This window comes from Aegilops tauschii, chromosome 2, assembly GCF_002575655.3.
Source record: "Aegilops tauschii subsp. strangulata cultivar AL8/78 chromosome 2, Aet v6.0, whole genome shotgun sequence".
Taxonomy (NCBI): Eukaryota; Viridiplantae; Streptophyta; class Magnoliopsida; order Poales; family Poaceae; genus Aegilops; species Aegilops tauschii.
This window is the reverse complement of record NC_053036.3, coordinates 606,972,390-606,986,868: the sequence shown is the minus strand read 5'-3', so window position 1 is coordinate 606,986,868 and position 14,479 is coordinate 606,972,390.

Sequence of the window (14,479 nt, the reverse complement as noted above, 5' to 3'; positions counted from 1 at the left end):
ATGTTATTTTACTACGGACTCTTGAATAGATCGATCAGAAAGGATAACTTTGAGGTGGTTTAGTACCCTACCATAATCTTCGTTTGTTCTCCGTTGTTAGTGACTTTGGAGTGACTCTTTGTTGCATGTTGAGGGATAGTTATATGATCCAATTATGTTATTATTGTTGAGAGAACTTGCACTAGTGAAAGTATGAACCCTAGGCCTTGTTTCCTAGCATTGCAATACCGTTTGCGCTCACTTTTATCATTAGTTACCTTGCTGTTTTATATATTTTTAGATTAGAAAAACCTATATCTGCCATCCATATTGCATGTGCTTATCTGTCGTGACAATGTGATATTCACATGATCTACTTGATGTATGTTTTGGTGATCAACTTGCGGGTTCAGTGACCTTGTGAACTTATGCATAGGGTTGGCACACGTTTTCGTCTTGACTCTCCGGTAGAAACTTTGGGGCACTCTTTGAAGTTATTTGTGTTGGTTGAATAGATGAATCTGAGATTGTGTGATGCATATCGTATAATCATACCCACGGATACTTGAGGTGACATTAGAGTATCTAGGTGACATTAGGGTTTTGGTTGATTTGTGTCTTAAGGTGTGATTCTAGTACGAACTCTATGATATATCGAACGGAAAGAATAGCTTCGTGTTATTTTACTACGGACTCTTGAATAGATCGGTCAGAAAGGATAACTTTGAGGTGGTTTTGTACCCTACAATAGTCTCTTCGTTTGTTCTCCGCTATTAGTGACTTTGGAGTGACTCTTTGTTGCATGTTGAGGGATAGTTATATGATCCAATTATGTTATTATTGTTGAGAGAACTTGCACTAGTGAAAGTATGAACCCTAGGCCTTGTTTCCTAGCATTGCAATACCGTTTACGCTCACTTTCACCACTTTGCTACCTTGCTGTTTTTATATTTTCAGATTACAAAAACCTATATCTACTATCCATATTGCACTTGTATCACCATCTCTTCGCCGAACTAGTGCACCTATACAATTTACCATTGTATTGGGTGTGTTGGGGACAGAAGAGACTCTTTTTTATTTGGTTGCAGGGTTGCTTGAGAGAGACCATCTTCATCCTACGCCTCCCACGGATTGATAAACCTTAGGTCATCCACTTGAGGGAAATTTGCTATTGTCCTACAAACCTCTGCAATTGGAGGCCCAACAACGTCTACAAGAAGAAGGTTGTGTAGTAGACATCAAACAGTTTCTGGCGCCGTTGCCGAGGAGGTGAGTGCTTGAAGGTATATCTTTAGATCTTGCAATCGAATCTTTTAGTTTCTTGTTTTATCACTAGTTTAGTTTATAAAATAAAACTACAAAAAATGGAATTGAGGATGCCCCATATGCTTCATCTTTTTAATGTCTTTCGTGAAAATGATGGGAAGGAAAATTGTGCTCAAGTACTAGAAGAAGAATTACATAGAATGCTTGGCATAAAATATGTGAATGATGAGCATGATTGCAATGTTGTTAGTATGAATTCTTTGAATACCCATGATGCTAATGATATGCAAAGCCACAAGCTTGGGGATGCTATGTTTGATGAAGATGATATGTTTAGTCCCCCAAGTTTTGATGAGCAAATTTATTATGATGAAAGCATGCCTCCTATTTATGATGATTATTGTGATGACACGTATGCTATAAAGAATAAAGATAACCATGAAACTTGTGATCATGATTTTAATTTTTAATTGGATTATGCTTCACATGATAGTTATTTTGTTGAGTTTGCTCCCACTACTATTGATGAGAATAAATTTGCTTATGTGGAGAGTAGTAAAATTTCTATGCAAGTAGATCATGAAAAGAATGCTTTAAGTGCTAGTTATATGGTTGAATTCATTAATGATGGTACCGAAAATTAGTATGAGAGAGGATCACATGCTTCTACATATTGCAATAATATCAAGTTTCCTCTCTATGTGTTGAAAATCTTGAAGATTTGCTTGTTTTACCTTCCTATGCTAGTTGTTTCATGTTCCCATAAGTTGTTTGATCACAAAATCCCTATGCATAGGAAGTGGGTTAGACTTAAATGTGCTAGTCATATTCTTCATGATGCTCTCTTTATGTTTCAATTCTTATCTTTTATGTGAGCATCATTGAAATCATCATGCCTAGCTAGAGGCGTTAAACAATAGTGCTTGTTGGGAGGCAACCCAATCTTATTTTTGTCCTTTGCCTTTTGCTCCTGTTTTGTAATAAATAATTCATCTAGCCTCTGTTTAGATGTGTTTTTATGTTTTAATTAGTGTTTGTGCCAAGTAGAACCTTTGGGAAGACTTGGGTGAAGTCTTTGTGATCTTGCAGTAAAAGTTAGAAAGTTTAGCGCCCACGAGATTAGCTGCCTTTTTTACTGTAGAGTGATTTTAGGTTGATTATTTTTGCAGATGATTAATAGAAAAATTCCTCAGGTCCACCAATTTATTTCAGAATTTTTGGAGTTCCAGAAGTATACGTTTGATACAGATTACTACAGACTGTTCTGTTTTTGACAGATTCTGTTTTCATTGTGTTGTTTGCTTATTTTGATGAATCTATGAGTAGTATCGGAGGGTATGAACCATAGAGAAGTTGGAATACAGTTGATATTACACCAATATGAATTTAGAATGAGTTCACAACAGTACCTAAGTGGTGATTTATTTTCTTATACTAACGGAGCTTACGAGTTTTCTGTTAAGTTTTGTGTTGTGAAGTTTTCAAGTTTTGGGTAAAGATTCGATGGACTATGGAATAAGGAGTGTCAAGAGCCTAAGCTTGGGGATGCCCAAGGCACCCCAAGGTAATATTCAAGGACAACCAACAGCCTAAGCTTGGGGATGCCCCGGATGGCATCCCCTCTTTCATCTTCGTTCATCGGTAGCTTTACTTGGAGCTATATATTTATTCACCACATGATATGTGTTTTGCTTGGAGCGTCATTTTATTTTCTTTTGTTTTGCTCGATATTTGAATAAAATACCAAGATCTTAAATTCTTAAATGTTAGAGAGTCTTCACATAGTTACATAATTATTCGACTACTCATTGATCTTCACTTATATCTTTTGGAGTAGTTTGTCATTTGCTCTAGTGCTTCACTTATATCCTTTTAGAGCACGGCGGTGGTTTTATTTTATAGAAATAATTGATCTCTCATGCTTCACTTATATTATTTTGAGAGTCTTTAGAACAGCATGGTAATTTGCTTTGGTTATGAATTTAGTCCTAATATGATGGGCATCCAAGAGGGATATAATAAAAACTTTCATATAGAGTGCATTGAATACTATGAGAAGTTTGATACTTGATGATTGTTTTGAGATATGAAGATGGTGATATTAGAGTCATGCTAGTTGAGTAGTTGCGAATTTGAGAGATACTTGTGTTAAAGTTTGTGATTCCCGTAGCATGCACGTATGGTGAACCGTTATGTGATGAAGTTGGAGCATGATTTATTTATTGATTGTCTTCCTTATGAGTGGTGGTCGGGGACGAGCGATGGTCTTTTCCTACCAATCTATCCCCCAGGAGCATGCGCGTAGCACTTCGTTTTGATAACTAATAGATTTTTCCAATAAGTATGTGAGTTCTTTATGACTAATGTTGAGTCCATGGATTATACGCACTCTCACCCTTCCACCATTGCTAGCCTCTCTAGTACCGCGCAACTTTCGCCGGTACCATACACCCACCATATACCTTCCTCAAAACAGCCACCATACCTACCTATTATGGCATTTCCATAGCCATTCCGAGATATATTGCCATGCAACTTTCCACCGTTCCATTTATTATGACACACTCCATCATTGTCATATTGCTTTGCGTGATCATGTAGTTGACATCGTATTTGTGGCAAAGCCACCTTCATAATTCTTTCATACATGTCACTCTTGACTCATTGCACATCCCGGTACACCGCGGAGGCATTCACATAGAGTCATATTTTGTTCTAAGTATTGAGTTGTAATTCTTGAGTTGTAAGTAAATGAGAACGTGTGATGATCATCATTATTAGAGCATTGTCCCAGTGAGGAAAGGATGATGGAGACTATGATTCCCCCATAAGTCGGGATGAGACTCCGGACTAAAAAAAGGAGAAAAAAAGAGGCCATAAAAAGGAGAAGGCCCAAAAAACAAAAAAATGAGAGAAAAAGAGAGAAGGGGCAATGCTACTATCCTTTTACCACACTTGTGCTTCAAAGTAGCACCATGATCTTCATGATAGAGAGTCTCCTATGTTGTCACTTTCATATACTAGTGGGTATCTTTCATTATAGAACTTGGCTTGTACATTCCAATGATGGGCTTCCCCAAAATGCCCTAGGTCTTCGTGAGCAAGCGAGTTGGATGCACACCCACTTAGTTTCTTTTTGAGCTTTCATACACTTATAGCTCTAGTGCATCTGTTGCGTGGCAATCCTTACTCACTCACATTGATATCTATTGATGGGCAAATCATAGCCCGTTGATACGCCTAGTTGATGTGAGACTATCTTCTCCCTTTTTGTCTTTTCCACAACCACCATTCTATTCCACCTATAGTGCTATGTCCATGGCTCACGCTCATGTATTGCGTGAAGATTGAAAAAGTTTGAGAACATCAAAAGTATGAAACAATTGCTTGGCTTTCATCGGGGTTGTGCATGATTTAAATATTTTGTGTGATGAAGATAGAGCATAGCCACACTATATGATTTTGTAGGGATAGCTTGCTTTGGCCATGTTATTTTGAGAAGACATGATTGCTTTGTTAGTATGCTTGAAGTATTATTGTTTTCATGTCAATATTAAACTTTTGTTTTGAATCTTATGGATCTGAATATTCTTGTCACAATAAATAAGATTACATTGATAAATATGTTAGGTAGCATTCCACATCAAAAATTCTGTTTTTATCATTTACCTACTCAAGGACGAGCAGGAATTAAGCTTGGGGATGCTGATACGTCTCCAACGTATCTATAATTTTTTATTGTTCCATGCTATTATATTATCCATCTAGGATGTTTTATATGCATTTATATGCTATTTTATATGATTTTTGGGACTAACCTATTAACCTAGAGCCCAGTGCGAGTTTCTGTTTTTTCCTTGTTTTTGAGTATCGCAGAAAAGGAAAACCAAACGGAGTCCAATTGACCTGAAAATTGACGGAGATTATTTTTGGACCAGAAGAAGCCCAAGGAGTATCGAAGATGGGCCAGAAGAGTCCCAAGGCACCCACGAGGGTGGGGGCGCACTTTACCCCCCTAGGCGCGCCCCCCTACCTCGTGGCCGCCTCGGAGACCCCCTGACTTGTTCCCGACGCCAAAACCTCTTATATATACCCAAACTTCCAGAACATAACCTAGATCGGGAGTTCCGCCGCCGCAAGGCTCTGTAACCACCAAAAACAAATCGAGACCCTGTTCCGGCACCCTAACGGAGTGGGAATCCCTCATCGGTGGCCATCTTCATCATCCCGGCGCTCTCCATGGCGAGGAGGGAGTTGTTCACCCTCGGGGCTGAGGGTATGTACCAGTAGCTATGTGTTTGATCTCTCTCTCTCTCTCGTGTTCTTGATTTGGCACGATCTTGATGTATCGCGAGCTTTGCTATTATAGTTGGATCTTATGATGTTTCTCCCCCTCTACTCTCGTGTAATGGATTGAGTTTTCCCTTTGAAGTTATCTTACCGGATTGAGTCTTTAAGGATTTGAGAACACTTGATGTATGTCTTGCATGGGATACCCGTGGTGACAATGGGGTATTCTACTTGATGTATGGTTTGGTGATCAACTTGCTGGTTCCGTGACCTTGGGAATCTATGCATAGGGGTTGGCACACGTTTTCGTCTTGACTCTCCGGTAGAAACTTTGGGGCACTCTTTGAGGTTCTCTGTGTTGGTTGAATAGATGAATCTGAGATTGTGTGATGCATATCGTATAATCATACCCACGGATACTTGAGGTGACATTGGAGTATCTAGGTGACATTTGGGTTTTGGTTGATTTGTGTCATAAGGTGTTATTCTAGTACGAACTCTATGATAGATCGAACAGAAAGAATAACTTCATGTTATTTTACTACGGACTCTTCAATAGATCGATCAGAAAGGATAACTTTGAGGTGGTTTCGTACCCTACCATAATCTCTTCGTTTGTTCTCCGCTATTAGTGACTTTGGAGTGACTCTTTGTTGCATGTTGAGGGATAGTTATATGATCCAATTATGTTATTATTGTTGAGAGAACTTGCACTAGTGAAAGTATGAACCCTAGGCCTCGTTTCCTAGCATTGCAATACTGTTTACGCTCACTTTTACCATTAGTTACCTTGTTGTTTTTATATTTTCAGATTACAAAAACCTATATCTACCATCCATATTGCACTTGTATCACCATCTCTTCGCCGAACTAGTGCACCTATACAATTTACCATTGTATTGGGTGTGTTGGGGACACAAGAGACTCTTTGTTATTTGGTTGCATGGTTGCTTGAGAGAGACCATCTTCATCCTACGCCTCCCACGGATTGATAAACCTTAGGTCATCCACTTGAGGGAAATTTGCTACTGTCCTACAAACCTCTGCACTTGGAGGCCCAACAACGTCTACAAGAAGAAGGTTGTGTAGTAGACATCACTTCTTCAACCTTCATAGGTTCAATGCTAGAGATGAATGAATAATGTTCACAAAAGTTAGCCAAACGATTTTTAGAGCGAGTGATTCTCCCGGTTTGGATATAATTGAAGATTTGTTCGACGGGATGGTCTCTTGAGACTGTTGCTCGAACTCGTGAGAGCTTTTTCTTGGGCCGGGGTGGAACATCTTCTTCATCATGTTGTTCTTATTCTTGGCCTTCTTCATTGTTGACGTTGTCGTTCTCTCGTTGTGGTGGAGAAGGAGGTTGATGAGGTTCATCTTGGTGTACTTCCTCGTTTTCTTCATCTTGATGTGTCCCACTTGTGGATGCTTCCGTGTCAACTCTTGGTTCACCTTGTCGTGAGGTACAAGCTTCCACTTGGACGGACGAGGTACTCTCCTTCACCTCCGTTGGACGAATCTTGCCAATAGACAAGTCTTGGATTGCTTCCGAAGGGTCTTTGTCTCCTACATCAATTGACAATTGCTCTACTTGCGAGCCATTAGATTCATCAAACTTCACATCTATCGTCTCTTCAACCTTTCGGGTGAAATTGTTGTAGACACGGTAAGTGTGAGAGTTTGAACCATAACCAAGTAGGGAACCCTCATGAGATTTAGGAGCAAATTTAGAACGACGATGCTTATCAGGAATGTAACACTTTGAGCCAAATACTCAAAAGTATCCAACTTGGGGTTTGTTACCGGTGAGGAGGTCGTATGCCGTCTTGCCGAGTAGCTTGTGAAGGTACAAGCGATTTGTTGCATGACAAGCCGCCTCAACCGCTTCTGCCCAAAAGTGTTTTGGAGTCTTGTACTCATCAAGCATCGTTATTGCCATCTCAATAAGAGTTCGGTTCTTCCTCTCAACAATTCCATTTTGTTGAGGCGTGTACGTAGCCGAGAACTCGTGTGAAATCCCCTCTTCGTCAAGAAAGGTATCCACATTTGCGTTCTTGAACCCCATTCCGTTGTCACTGTGAACCTTCTTGATCTTAACTTCAAATTGATTTTGGGCCTTCCTAGCGAAGTTCTTGAAGATCTTTTGGACCTGCGATTTATCATCAAGAAAGAACACCCACGTAAATCTTGAAAAATCATCGACTATGACTAGACCAAATGAATTACCACCGAGACTTTTGTAGGCATTGGGACCAAAAAGATCCATATGAAGTAGCTCGAGCGGTCTTCTCGTTGTCATGATGTTCTTCACGGGGTGACTTCCTCCTACTTGTTTTCCTGCATGACAAGCACTGCACAATCTATCCTTGTCAAATATAACATGTTTTACTCCAAGGATATGATCACCTTTAATAAGCTTATCAAAATTTTGCATGTCCACATGACCTAACCTTCTATGCCACAACCAGCCTTTTGAAGATTTTGCAATTAAACAAGTTCTAGGTTGAGCCTTTTTAGTCAAGTCAACAATGTAAAGATCACCTCTACATATACCGGTAAAGACCATTTTATGATTATCCCTATGAAACACTTGGCAATCTACTTCAGTGAATAGGACATTGAAACCAAAGTCAGCAAGTCTAGATACGGAAAGTAAATTGTAGCCAAGAGATTCAACGAGCATAACATTTTGCATGGAGCTATCATGCGAGATGGCCACCATACCAAGGCCAACCACCTTACCCTTTGAGTTATCACCAAAAGTGGCATACTTCCGAGGCCGTCGTTTTCAGCAAGCTCACAAAACATATTCTTATCTCCGGTCATATGATCAGTACATCCACTATCAAGGACCCATTCCTTTCCTCCAGCCATGTAGCCGCGAAGATTAGCCATAAGACCAAAGTGTCTCATAGACTCATCGAGATCAAAGTCACTATCATCATCCTCATCATAGTATCCATGTTCAACATCGTCTTGTGATGGATCAATTCCTAGAGAGAGTGATTCATTAGATAAATGATCATCACAATAACCATCTTTATGAATTCTAATGACTTTGGAGATGATATTGCTAATGATTCCAATATCTCCTTTGGCACGCATGAGATTAGTAAGCTCAAATAGACAATCACCAAACCTAGGATCATTGGAATTCATCTTACTCAAGGCAATAGACTTATGGAGAATCTCATCTAGATTTTTCAAGGAATAATTTGGGAATCGTTCCTCTAGAGATCTCCATATGGTGTAAGCACAATCAAGAGCAGGTAAGCTAGCAATCAAAATTTTGGGCAATCCTCTAACAATAAGATTGGTAGTTCTAAGATTGCGAATCATGTCAAGATCCTCATCGGGAGTGTGATGCAAAGGATCACTAGGGGGAATGCAAGGACTAGTAATGTACTTGTTCAAGTGATATTCATTGAAAATCTCAAGCATCTCATTTTTTCACTCATGAAAGTACTCATCAAGAATAGGCACTCTATGTCTAAGACTCCCCAACGTAGACACATCCATCTTCCTCCAAAGGTGTTTAAACCAAAGCAATGGAGACCAATGCTCTGATACCAATTGAAAGGATCGAGAAGAGATGTCTAGACGGGGGGTGAATAGACTCTAAGAAAGAAAAGTTGCAGTTTTTAATTTCTTCAAGTTAAGGTGGAGTTCTAGCACAAGATTAAACATTCACAATACATATCAAGCAAGCATGGCAAGAGTATATGAGCAGCGGAAAGTAAAGCATGCAATTTGCAAGAATGTAAAGGGATGGGATTGAAGTGTGCAAACACAATTGGAGACACGAAGATTTTTGGCGTGGTTCCGATAGGTGGTGCTATCGTACATCCACGTTGGTGGAGACTTCAACCCACGAAGGGTAACGGTTGCGCAAGTCCACGGAGGGCTCCAACCACGAAGGGTCCACGAAGAAGCAACCTTGTCTATCCCACCATGGCCATCGGCCACGAAGGACTTGCCTCACTAGGTTAGATCTTCACGAAGTAGGCGATCTCCTTGCCCGTACAAACTCCTTGGTTCAACTCCACAATCTTGATGGAGGCTCCCAAGTGACACCTAACCAATCTAGGAGACACCACTCTCCAAAAGGTAATAGATGGTGTGTTGATGATGAACCCCTTGCTCTTGTGCTTCAAATGATAGTCTCCCCAACACTCAACTCTCTCTCATAGATTTGGATTTGGTGGAAAGATGATTTGAGTGGAAAGCAAGTTGGAGAAGGCTAGAGATCAAGATTTATGTGGTTGGAATGGAATATCTTGACCTCAACACATGAGTAGGTGGTTCTCTCTCAGAAAATGTATGCTGGAAGTGTAGGCATGTTCTGATGGCTCTCCCCACGAATGAAGAGTGGGTGGAGGGGTATATATAGCCTCCACACAAAATCTAACCATTACACACAAATCACCAAACTCAGTGGGACCGAATCAGAAAACTCGGCCGGACTGATTCAGTTCATAATGTGACCGTTAGGCATTTCGGTGGGACCGATATGATCAACTTGGTGGGACCGATGTGCTAGGGTTAGGGTAAAACCTCATCTCGGTTTGACCGATTACACAAACTCGGTGGGACCGATTTTGGTAATAGGCTAACCAGAGAGTTGGTCAGGAAAACTTGGTGGGACCGATTACAAAACTCGGTAAGGCCGAATTTAATGCCACATGATCGAGAGAGTTTGCAAGCCCATCTCGGTGATTCCGGGATCCCATCGGTGAGACCGAATTGACTAGGGTTTGTGGTAGTGGCTATGTCAGCTGAACTCGGTGGTGCGGGATAGAAAGTTTCGGTGGGGCCGAGTTTGACTTTTGGTTTGGGACATATGTGGATATGAGAAAGTGGTTGAGGGTTTTGGAGCATATCACTAAGCATTTTGAGCAAGTAACCCATTAAGCAACACCTCATCCCCTTTTAATAGTATTGGGTTTTCCTATGGACTCAATGTGATCTTGGATCACTAAAAGTGAAATGTTGAGTCTTGAGCTTTGGAGCTTGAGCCAATCTTTTGTCCTTAGCAACTTGAAGGGGTTCCATATCCTCTTGTCCACGCCACTCCATCTGTTGAACTTGTCTGAAATATACTAGATGAAAACATTAGTCCAACAAGAGATATGTTGACATTAATTACCAAAACCACCCAGGGACCACTTGTGCTTTCAACTTCATCCTTAGACTCTGGCGCCTCTTCGAGTGATGCCACGTCCGCTTCCATCCACCGTGGCCTCCGGCGTAGATGAAACTTGATGCCATCGTTAAACCAATTCATGTGCCTCTCATACACATTCTAGCAAATGCCTGACCTCTCCTGGTCTTTGCGGAACGTCCTCTTGTCACACATTGTCACAAAAGACTTGTGCTCTTCGGCCCAATCCACTATCGACTGAGAATACTGCCTGCTCTTCCTGCACAGGGGCATAACAAACAAGAAAACACGAAAGACCACAAGAACGTCAAACTTAACGAAAGCATGGTAAAAGTGATGGCAGCCCACACATGTGAAGGTTGTAACCGCTGGTGTCGTGGGGCCTTTCTGGCGGTGTGTGCTGCAATACGCCAAATTGTGTGACCACGCGCTGTGGTAGGTGCCATTCAATGGCGTGCATGCATATCAGCGGGAAAATGCACCAAAAGAGAAGGCGGCCCACACATGTGAAGGTTGTAACCGCCGGTGTCGTGGGGCCTTTCTGGCGGTGTGTGCTGCAATACACCAAATTGGGTGACCACGCGCTGTGGTAGGTGCCATTCGACAGCATGCACGGATATCACTGGGAAAATGCACCAAAAGAGAAGGCGGTCCCGCTCGAACATCTGGTTCAGCTCAAACCCCCAAGCTCTATCGTGGTACGACCACTAGTTAACCTATATAAAGACTGTTTAGTAACCGTGAAAGTGACTACATTAAAAACTAGCTCTCTCGTTGGTATACCTGAAAAGATGTCACGTTGCCCAGCTCGTTGGTGAAGGCCTTGTACAACGCAATGCCCTTGCCCGAGAAGACTTTAACCGCGTCCCGAGAGTAGGTGACGGTAGGGCATCGAGCAGTGTCGCCATCTTTGTCATACTTCGTCCACTCTATCTGTTGACGTTTCTTAGGACGACCAACCAATAGCCGCTCCCAACTCCAAATCGAGACGGCCCAGACACACCCACACATCCAAGACGTTTTCTCGGTCCTCTACGTTGTGTCGTCCAGTACAAACAACAATTGATGATCAGATGACAAAATTTAAAGCAGCACACACATACATGAGATATATTGGCATCTTTCTTCTTATTTTCCATTGATGAGTTTTTGTCGGGAGGTTTTTCAAATATAACATGAAACACATCTTCCATAGAAATTTTAGCATTGTCAAGTTATCCATCTGCATAACCCCTTTTATTACCGGCTATAATCCAAGAATATTGTTGGATAATATCCAAAACGGGAATTTCCTTTTAAGGTTCTCATCAAAGATGCCATCATTGCCAAGCAAATGTCTTAATAAATAATCTCTCCTATAAAGGATCTCATCTATTACCGGTTTTTCATGGTTCATACCCTAAAAATCAAAGATCTCCCTCGCTTTCCGCACTATGTACTCAAATTCATTCATAAGGACAAGGGTAGCTATCTTCTTAGCTCTAGGATCCTTTATGATAGGTAGCTCATAAAACAATCTTTGCAAAGTAGGATGAGTATGAATAAATCTTGTCTCAAGTTTAAGAACAAGTGCTGAAATAGCTTCTGCATAAGTTTTAGTTCTTTTAAGTATAGAAGCATCATCACAAGTCAAAGATCCAACACAATTAAGGAATTCTTGGATGGCATTTTCCCTATAACAATCCCTTGTCCCAAAATACAAGTTTTAGCATCCAAATTAGTAGAACGTCCAATTTTAGGAGTTCTACCATCATCTGTTTCTGCCATACCAAAGTCACTCATGATGATAGGTTCAAAGCAAGCAGAGAAGAAAACAAGAAAACGACAAAGGAAAAATATTTTTGTATTTTTGCAAAAAAAAATTAGAAGTGGGGGAGATGAAAACGAGAGGCAAATGGAAAATAAAGTAATTGCAAAGAGATGAGAGTTTATGCGTAGGTACCTGATAGATATTGATGATGCCTCCCTAGCAACGACACCAGAAATTCTTCCTAATTGCTTGTATCTGCGTTGGCATTTCCCTGAAGAGGAGAGGATGACGCAGCACAACAAAGGTAAGTATTTCCCTTAGTTATGAAACCAAGTTTATCAATCCAGTAGGAGAACCAAGCAACACTATGTAAACAACACCTGCACACACAAACAACAAAAACTTGCAACCCAACGCATAAGAGGGGTTGTCAATCCATCCACGGTATTGAGATAGATCAAATTGTATAGGTTTTGGTAAATAGATCTAGCAAAAACACAAAATAAAATAAATAAAGAAAAATCATAGCAAGGTATTTTTGCTTTAATATGATAGGAAAATAGACCCGGGGGCCGTAGTTTTCACTAGAGGCTTCTCTCAAGAAAATAGAATACAGTGGGTAAACAAATTAATCTTGGGCAATCGATACAAAAGCGAATAATCATGATGATATCCAAGGCAATGATCATGTATATAGGCATCACATCTAAGATTAGTAGACCGACTCCTGCCTACATCTACTACTATTACTCCACACATCGACCGCTATCCAGCATGCATCTAGTGTATTAAGTTCATGAAAAAACGGAGTAATGCAATAAGAACGATGACATGATGTAGACTAGATCTATTCATGTAGGAATAAGCCCTATCTTTTTATCCTTAATAGCAACGATACATGCATGTCTTGTCTCTTTCTGTCACTGAGATTGAGCACCGCAAGATCGAACCCATCACAAAGCACCTCTTCCCATGGCAAGAAAAATCAATTAGTTGGCCAAACCAAACCAAAATTTCGGAGAAGAAATACGAGGCTATAACAATCATGCATATAAGAGTTCAACAAAGACTCGAATAATATTCATAGATAGAACTGATCATTAACTCACAATTCATCGGATCGCAACAAACACACCGCAAAAAAGAGTTGCATCAAATAGATCTCCCAGAACATCAAGGAGAACATTGTATTGAGGATCAAAAAGAGAGAAGAAGCCATCTAGCTACTAGCTACGGGCCTATAGGTCTGTGGTAAACTACTCATGCATCATCTGAGGGGCAACAAGGATGATGAAGAACCCCTCCGTGATCGTTGCCCCCTCCGGGTGAGTGCTTGAAAAGGCCTCTAGATTGGATCTCGTGGTTCTAGAACTTGCGGCGGCAGAAACTGTATTTCCTATACTCCGCTAGGTTTTTTGGGATTTTAGAGTATTTATAGAGGTGGAATTCGATTGAAAGGGTTCCCGTGGGCTCCACTACCCACCAAGGCACGCCTGGGCCCCTAGCGCGCCCTGGTGCCTAGTGGGCCCCACAGGCCTCCTCCCGTGTGCTCCTTTGGCTCCCTAGGTGTCTTCTCGGCAGAAAAAAATCTATGAAAGTAAAATACTAGCAAAAAACAACAGCTGGCACTGGGCACTATGTCAATAGCTTAGTCCCAAAAAATGATATAAAGTTGCTAGTAAATGAATATAAAACATCCAAGATTGATAATATAACAACATGAAAAAAAATAAAAATTATAGATACATTGGAGACGTATCAGGTTTCTGAACCCATGGTTCTCTTTCTTTAGCATGATTTCTAGCAATGAAATCACATTTATCATATCTTTTATTCTTAGGAGGCAGGTTATCAAGATCAACAAGTTCGACTTCTACATCATTATGAGGTTCTTTATCATTTTCTGGTTGGGCTTCAACATGAACGACATCATTATTATCATTATCATTATCACTAGGTGGATGTTCATCACCCTATTGTGTCTCAGCATCAGAAATATAAACAACATTGTGATTCTCGGGAGGTTTTTC